Genomic DNA, 9,480 nt, shown 5'->3' with positions numbered 1-9,480 from the left:
CCCAGGAATCTGTTGCTAACAATGTCTTTGATATGCCTCACCATTTGGGGAACTGGAAAAACATTGTCTTCACCAGAAATGAAGAAAACATGTTTTATTATAGCTGTGCATGAAAATTTAGGATGAAATTTAGCTTTGTATTATGACATCCAATAAATAAATTTGGGCTTGGGGAATTCCCTGGCTATCCAGTGGTTAGGACTCTGCACTCTCATTACCAGGGCTTGGGTTTGATCCCTGGTCAGGGAACTAAAATCCCCGCATGGCATGGCCAAAAAAAGGAAAAGAAATTTGGGCTTGTTTTCCTAATACTTCCAAATAGATTACTTAAGAGAAATATTACAAAATTAAGCACAATATAAAATAAAGAAAAAAATTATCAAGATTTCTGGCTCACATAATTTGCACACAAAATGATAGGTACAGTAGCATTTGAATTCAAATCCCAGCACTGCCACTTTCCAGGTAAGTGACCTCATGCGAGTTACTTAAGCTCTGTATTCCTCAGCTTCCTCATCAGCAAAATGGAGATTGTGTTAGTAGTAACTTCCTACAGAGTCGTTTTGAAGATTAAATGAAATAATTAAAGTCTTCACAGTATATAAAATGAATAATTATTTGTTATGCATCTTATTAAACCTTGTTTTAATTAATTGAAATAGTTAATACACGTAAAGCCCTTAGAAGGGTGCCTGCACATAGTAAGTTATTATTACATAAAGTAATATTGAGATAATAATGACCTTTATTTCTATGATGATTTATGTTTTAAATCCATCTTCATATAAATATCCTTTCATTTGTTCCTTCCATTAATCTTGTGAGGTAGGTGTTATTAGCCCTTTTTTTTTTTTTTTTTGCGGTACACGGGCCTCTCACTGGTGTGGCCTCTCCCGTTGCGGAGCACAGGCTTCGGACGTGCAGGATCAGCGGCCATGGCTCACTGGCCCAGCTGCTCCGGCATGTGGGATCTTCCCGGACCGGGGCACGAACCCGTGTCCCCTGCATCGGCAGGCGGACTCTCAACCACTGCGCCACCAGGGAAGCCCCAGCCCTTTTTTATTAAGGAGGAAATTGAGGCTTAGAGAGGTGAAAAATTTACTCAAAACTTCACAGTGGGGAAGTTTTCCCTGGTGGTCCAGTGGTTAAGACTCTGCTCTCCCAATGCAGGGGGCATTGGTTTGATCCCTGGTCGGAGAAATAAAATCCCGTGGCCAAAAAAAAAAAAAAGACACTTCACAATGTATTAGTTGAGCCCTAATTAGAAGGCTGAATTTGCAGGATTTCATGAGGTGGATCTGTTTGTCATATGAGGGCCAGGGCACAGGGAATATTTCATAACTGTTTGCAGGATACATCCTTTGTCAGATCTGTAACAGTTCCAAATCCAAATCAAAAATAAATCAAGTACAGGGCTTTTGTATCTAGTTTCTGAGGTATCTAGTTTTTTATTTGATTGATAGTCCAATAAGGGGGTAGAATATTGAAATCTGTTTCAGCTTAGAAAATTTAGGATGTAGAATCCTTGTAGTGATGACACTGAAACAGGAGGGAAGGGGGCAGGGCACAACCTTTAAAAGAATGACATAGCCATAGGACATGACAAAAACTGGTTAGAACTAGGTCCAAGATGGCGGAATACTCGACTTCCAGTGCACCCTGAACCTCATCATATGCTCATTATAATACGTTAGCATGCTCAATGACACACCCGCCAGCGCCATGACAGTTCCGAGGCTAACCATAAAAGGCCAAAAAGTGGGTGGTGGCCCAATTCCTGGAGATATCTGCCCCTTCCCACCAATAGTTGGAATAATCCTCCCACTCATTAGCCTATGAAATTACCCAGCCCATAAAAACTAACCACGCCATATTTCGGGGCTTCTCTCCTTCTGAGATGGCCCAAACTCTGTGAAGTGTGTTTCTCTCTAAATAAATCCAACTTCTTACCTATCACTTTGTCTCTCACTGAATTCTCTCTGCGACAAGACATCAAGAACCTGAGCTTCATTAATTCCTGAGACCAGGTGTGTGATCTCAATTAAAAGACCAGGTTCAAGTCCCTATCTGAGTTGCAGGGTTTCAACACTCCTTGCATTCTTTCCTGCATTCCTGGTAGTAATGTGATTTATTCCTACTCTCAGTCCTTAAAAAGTATGTCTTTATATTCACATACAATATAAAAAAAGAATAAACATATTTACATACACATTAAAAGAAAAAGATTTGGAAGATGCACACCAAACAGTTAACAGTGGTTACTTCTGGGGAATGAAATCACCAGTCTGGGTACTAATTTTTTATATTATATACCTTTTTACTAGATAAATGGTTTTACAATGATCATATGTTTCTTCTGCATTTCAAACACTACTTTGAATATTTGAAAAATCAATCACAAATAGAACTTAAACCAGGATGTCTTCTTTTCAAATAATCACTGCTCAGTCTAGGTTTCAGTCAACTAATCAAGCAAGCTGTTAGTTGCTCATCAAGCAAACTAATCTCAGCTGCTCCAGTTTGAATGTTGAATTCAGACTCACAAGTCAGAACCTTTAGATTGATAAATTTTGCCCAACTTGGTGTTATGTTCCATCTTCCTTGCTCTAAAACTCTTAGAATCCATTCTCACAAGTTTCCCAGTTTCCTATTAACACACATTTGCATATCTCTTCGGAACAGTGCGCTTTCCCCCTTAGGGCATCCTGGGAGCTAACTGGCTTCTGGAGGCAGAAAGGAAGGTGGGGGTGGGTCTTCAGGAGATCAGGCATCCCCTAGAGCAGGGGGCCCCAACCCACGGGCCACAGACCCGTAGCAGTCCTTGGCCTGCTAGGAACTGGGCTGCACAGCAGGAGGTGAGTGGTGGGAAAGCTATGGAAGCTTCATCTGTATTTACAGCTGCTCCCATCGCTCTCATTACCTTCTGAGCTCTGCCTCCTGTCAGCATTATGGTGAGTTGTATAATTATTTCATTATATATTACAATGTAATGATAGTAGAAATAAAGTGCTCAATAAATGTAATGCACTTGAATCATCCTGAAACCACCCCCACCCCCACCCCGTCCATGGAAAAACTGTCTTCCATGAAACCAGTCCCTGGTGCCAAAAAGGTTGGGGACTGCTGCCCTAGAGCAAGATTACTGCTTTAAGGCAAGGTTTGATAGATCCTTAAACTCAGGTAGGCAAGGAGGTTCTATCTTCACCAGCAAGGCAGGTGCAGGGAAATTTGAAGGTACAAGATTCCCAGTTTTGTCTGAGTCCATCCAAATATCCCTAACTCAAGTCTCAAGAATTTCCCTCCTTCCCAACTAATATCCTAATCTTAACAGAAAAGACTTGGTGAGGTTGTGTATTCTGTTGTAATTCTATCTGCAAAATTAAATTTGGGGCCTTGTCTGCCAGGCAGTTGCGAGATCAATTCTTTTAAGGTTATCATAGAATTTCTCTGGTTCTCTACCTATTCCTTCAGCTCAGAGCTCAACACCCTGACATTTTCATGTTCTTACTGAATATTCTTTTTTATTTTTGGCTGCGTTGGGTCTTCGTTGCTGCACGCGGGCTTTCTTTAGTTGCGGCGAGCAGGGCCTACTCTTCATTGCGGTGCTCGGGCTTCTTATTGCGGTGGCTTCTCTGGTTGCAAAACACAGGCTCTAGGCACATCGGCTTCAGTGGTTGCAGCACGAGGGCTCAGTAGTTGTGGCACAGGGCTTAGTTGCCCTGCGGCATGTGGGATCTTCCTGGACCAGGGATCGAACCCATGTCCCCTGCATTCTTAACCACTGCGCCACCAGGAAAGTCCTGAATATTCTTTTATTCTCCAGTACAACTAAAAGAAATCTCACCTTGTGGTCATCTTTATTACTATACTAGACTAGCCCATACTTGAATTCTCAAAGCCTTGTTTTTTTGGACACTTCCTCCCAAACAGATTACATTTTAAGGAATCATGTTGTTGTCCCATCCTGTAATGCTTAGTTTTATGTGTTAATTTGGCTAGGTTATAGCACCTAGTTATTCAATCAAACACTAACCCAGATGTTGCTATTAGGGATTTTGTAGGTGGGATGGGATTAATTTCTGTTGTCTTTGACTTTAAGGAGATTATCCTCTATTATTGTTATTAATTAGATGATTATTCTCATCCAGTCAGTTCAATGGCCTTAAGAAAACACCCAAGGAAGACATTGCATCTAATGGGCAGTAGCTTCAGTTTCTGCCTGAGTTCCTAGCTTGAGGGCCTGCCCTCAAGACTTCAGCCTTGCCTAGCCAGCCCCCAAGATTGCTTAAGGTAACAGTTCTTGCAATATACATATATATATATATATATATATATATATATATGTGTGTGTGTGTGTGTATGAGAGAAACAGTACATGTATGTATATGTTATATATATGATGGGTTCTGTTTGTATGGTAGAACCCTGACTGATACACATGTCATGGATTCAGGGCCAGCTACATAATTTGCCTGGCCCAGTACAAAATGAAAACATGAGAACCCTTGTTCAAAAAGCAGGAAACAAGTGCTATCAAAGGTACTAAAATATAAAACATTTTCCTTTAAAAATTTTTTATTATTTATAAAACATACAGAGGTGAGTCACAACATAAAATTACTAAAAACTGATTTTTGTGTCATAATGTTTAATAAATGATACTTTATTAATGTGATATCTTGATTGATCATAAGATTTTTCTGGCTTGCTTGTCTGCAAATTCATTATAGTAGGCCATCATGATACTTTTAGCAACTTCATTTTCAATCAGTGTAATTGAAAGCTACACCAGGTGGTCTTGGTAAATGCCAGATGGCAAATAATTTTTGATAATTTTAAAATTTGAAAAGGACTTTTCTGCTGATGCAACTGCTACTGGAGCTATTAAGAGTATTTTATAGAAAAAAAGGCATTATACAGACTATGATAATATTGGGCTAAGTTTCTGATAAATTATTTTGAAATATATCTTTTAATTTGTATAGATCTAATAATTCAGATGGAATAATTTTTCTAAAAAGACAACTCTGCATATACATCAGTTTCATTTAAGTCTGAATTTCATTGTAAATGAAAATTTAATGTTTCCTCTGACATTTCCTGTAATTGTAACAGTCATATAAGAAATTGAAAGTGGTTTTCTGATTTGTATAAATTCAAGATGGCTGTCTATGCATTCTTCAATTAAAAGGAAAAATTAATTTAAAATTGTCATCATTCTTAATAATTTGTTCACCTGAAGCTTTGTATGAAAACAGTATTCTTTTCTGTTAAATGTGACAATGTTTAAATTCAGTTTTTATTTGTAAACTCTTGGAATTGTTAAAAAACCAAAATTCAACTAAGTAAATTTAAAGGTCTAACTGACTTTATTCAATGATTCATGAATTGGACTGCATTCCATCTAGCAAATAGAAAGGAGCTCCCTCTGAAGAGCTGTACAAAATGAAAGGCTTTTATAGGAAGAAGGGGGTGCCACCTCTGTTTTCTGTGCTGCTGCTACCACCATCACCAATACCAGTCTGGACCCAGACCCTGGCCCAGCTATAGGCAAGTGTGCTGGGCTGTCAGACCAATTGCTGAACACCCAGGCTTGTCTGCTATGCCCACAGGTCTGAACATGTGTCTGCATGTGCTGCCTCCTTTCTCCCCAAGTGTATCTCCCTTACCCAAAGGACTACTTTATTGTCCCGTTGAACTTCACTTACAAAACACAAGTTCAAAGATAAAATTAAGTATGAGGCCTTTCTGAGAGTGAGGCCCAGAGGCCCATGAAGCAGCCCTGCATGTTTTAGTAGTGTTCCAATTTCACTTCATTTATGCTATGCTAGGTAAACAATCCAATCCCCAAATTCTCTTCTTGAGAGTCTGTTTACTGAAAAATGAATATATGGTCAGTGTTTATGAAGACTGGGTCTTGTAGGAAATAGATGTCAAGAAGGAATTAGGAGCACAATAGATTTATTAAGGGTAATGTCTGTGAAAGATAAAAGGAGGGGGAACAGGAGTAGACAGGGAAAACCTTCAGACCCAGTGATTCCTTTAGAAATAAAGTAGCCTTAATCTAGATATTATAAAAATATTAAACTAAAAAATTTTAAAAAACCCTTAATTAAAGAAAATTAAAATAAGGTTTTCTAATCTTTTAATTTCAAAAGAACTTTCAGGCATAAATAGTCATGTTTCAATGTAAATTTATAAAATTCATTTCAGAACTTCTCATAAAAGTTTAAAAAACATTTTAAGTTCAAATATAAAAGCAGATAGATAACTTATGAATTAAAAAAATACCTCTGCAAGAATATACAATGGAGAAAAGACAGTCTCTTCAGCAAGTAGTATTGGGAAAGCTGGACAGCTGATGTAAATCAAAGAAGTTAAAACACACCCTCACACCATACACAAAAATAAACTCAAAATGGCTTAAAGACTTAAGTATGAGACATGACACCATAAATCTCCTAGAAGAGAACATAGGCAAAACATTCTCTGACATGAATTGTACCAATGTTTTCTTAGGTTAGTCTGCCAAGGCAACAGAAATGAAAGCAAAAATAAACAAAATGGGACCTAATCAAACTTATAGGCTTTTGCACAGCAAAGGAAATCATAAACAAAAATGAAAAGATAACCTTCAGACTGGGAGAAAATATTTGCAAATGATGCAGCTGACAAGGGTTTAATTTCCAAAATATACAAACAGATCATACAACTCAATAACAACAACAAAAAAAACCAACCCAATCAAAAAATGGGCAGAAGAACTAAAAAGACATTTGTCCAAAGAAGACATACAGATGGCCACAAGGCACATGAAAAGATGCTCAATATCACTAACAGAGAAATGCAAATCAGAACTACAATGAGGTACCACCTCACACTGGTCAGAATGGCCATCATTAAAAAGTCTACAAATAGGGCTTACCTGGTGGCACAGTGGTTGAGAGTCTGCCTGCCGATGCAGGGGACACGGGTTCGTGCCCCGGTCTGGGAAGATCCCACATGCCGCGGAGCGGCTGGGCCCGTGAGCCATGGCCGCTGAGCCTGCGCGTCCGGAGCCTGTTGCTCCGCAACGCGAGAGGCCACAACAGTGAAAGGTCCGCGTACCGCCAAAAAAAAAGAAAAGTCTACAAGTAGAATATGCTGGACAGGGTGTGGAGAAAAGGGAACCCTCCTACACTGTTGGTGGGGATGTAAACTGGTGCAGCCACTATGGAAAATATTATGGAAGTTCCTTAAAAATCTGAAAACAGAGTTGCCATGTGATCGTGCAATCCTACCCCTGGGCATGTATCTGGAGAAAACTCTAACTCGAAAAGACACATGCACCCCAATGTTCATAGTAGCACTATTTGCAATAGCCAAGACATGGAAGCAATCTAAATGTCCATATTCAGATGAATGGATAAAGAAGATGTGGTATAGCTTCTTCGCTGTAAAAACACCAAATGGTGGATGACGGCAGTGCTGCGGGAGGACCCAGAGGCCCCGGGGCCCTGGAATGGGAGGCCCCAGTGTCTTCTGCAGAGGCTTTGGTAGCAGCGTCTGGGTCCGGGGTTTTGGCCCGGGTCTCGGTGGGGGAAGAGACGGCAGAGCTCACGGAGGCAAGGCTGAGGACAAGGAGCCACAAGGAGTGGCTCCCCAACACCAAGCTGGGCTGCCTGGTCAAGGACATGAAGATCAAGTCCCTGAAGATCTATCTCTTCTCTCTGTCCATCAAGGAATCTGAGATCATTGATTTTTTCTTGGGGGCATCCCTCAAGGACGAGGTTTTGAAGATTATGCCTGTGTAAAATCACACCCGTGCTGGCTAGTGGACCAGGTTCAAGGCATTTGTCGCCATTGGGAATTACAATGGACATGTTGGTTTGGGTGTCGAGCGCTGTAAGGAGGTAGCCACTGCCACCCATGAGGCCATCATTCTGGCCAAGCTCTCCATCGTCCATGTGTGGTGATGCTACTGAGGGAACAAGATCAGCCAAGCCCCATACCGTCCCTTGCAGGGTGACTGGCCACTGTGGCTCTGTGCTGGTGTGCCTCATCCCTGCTCCCAGGGGCACTGGCATCATCTCAGCCCCTGTGCCCAAGGAGCTACTGAAGATGGCCAGAATCAATGACTGCTACACCTCTCCCAGGAGCTGCACCACCACACTAGGCAACTTCACTAAGGCCACTTTTTTTTTAATTTTTAAAAAATTTATTTATTTACTTTATTTATCTTTGGCTGCATTGGGTCTTTGCTGCTGCGTGCGGGCCTTCTCTAGTTGCGGCGAGTGGGGGCCACCCTTCATTGTGGTGCACGGGCCTCTCATTGTGGTGGCTTCTCCTGCTGTGGAGCACAGGCCCCAGGTGCGAGGGCTCCAGCAGTTGTAGCATGTGGGCTCAGTAGTTGTGCCTCACGGGCTCTAGAGTACAGGCTCAGTAGTTGTGGCGCATGGGCCTAGTTGCTCCACAGCATGTGGGATCTTCCCAGACTAGGGCTCAAACCCGTGTCCCCTGCATTGGCAGGCAGATTCCCAACCACTGCACCACCAGGGAAGCCCCCAAGACCACTTTTGATGCCATTCCAAGACCTACAGTTATCTCACTCCTGATCTCTGGAAAGAGACGGTGTTCACCAAGTCTCCATGTCAGCAATTCACTGACCACCTTGTAGAGACCCACACCAGAGCTTCCCTGCAGAGGACCCAGGCTCCAGCTGGAGCCACCACATAGTTTTATATGAGAAAAATAAAGTGAATGAAGCTGGTTTAAAAAATAAATAAGATGTGAGATATATATACACAATGGAATACTACTCAGCCATATAAAAGTATGAAATAATGCCGCTTGCAGCAACATGAATGGACCTAGAGATTGTCATACTAAGTGAAGTAAATCAGAAAGATAAAGACAAATGCCATATGATATCACTTACATGTGGGATCTAAAATATTACACAAATGAAACTATTTACAAAACAGAAACAGACTCAAAGATATAGAAAATAAACTTACGGTTACCAAAGGAGAAAGGGAATGGAAGAGGGATAAATTAGGAGTTTGGAATTAATAGATACAAACTGCTATATATAAAGCAGATACAGACCTACTGTATAGCACAGGGAACTATATTCAATATCCTGTAATAAGCCATAATGGAAAAGAATATATATATATGTATAACTGAATTACTTTGCTGTAATGCAGAAATTAACACAACATTGTAAATCAACTATACTTCAACTTAAACATTGTCTCTGTATTTTGGAGACCTATCTTCAAAAGGCCATGTTAACAATAGAAAATTATTTTGTTATCAACAGGCCAAGTGATTGAAAGGTTTAGTAGGTAAGCACAGGTCATTTTAGATACATTTACTTTAAAAATCTATCAAATTCTCTCCTTTCTTTTTACCTCCTTTCTTCCCTCCCTCTCTCCTTCCTTTTTTTTTTTTTTAAAATACTTACTTATATGGCTGCGCTGGGTCTCAGTTGCAGCA

At 40.6% G+C, this 9,480-nt stretch overlaps 1 pseudogene; it reads left to right on the top strand.

Annotated features, from left to right (window-relative positions):
- The first annotated feature begins 7,448 nt into the window (after window positions 1-7,448).
- On the top strand, window positions 7,449-8,715 carry LOC115866879 (small ribosomal subunit protein uS5-like; annotated as a pseudogene).
- The last annotated feature ends 765 nt before the right edge of the window (window positions 8,716-9,480 follow it).

The sequence above is a fragment of the Globicephala melas genome, chromosome 14 (genome assembly GCF_963455315.2).
Source record: "Globicephala melas chromosome 14, mGloMel1.2, whole genome shotgun sequence".
Lineage (NCBI taxonomy): Eukaryota > Metazoa > Chordata > Mammalia > Artiodactyla > Delphinidae > Globicephala > Globicephala melas.
The sequence above is the reverse complement of the archived record's forward strand: the minus strand, read 5'-3'. Positions and strand labels throughout refer to the sequence as shown.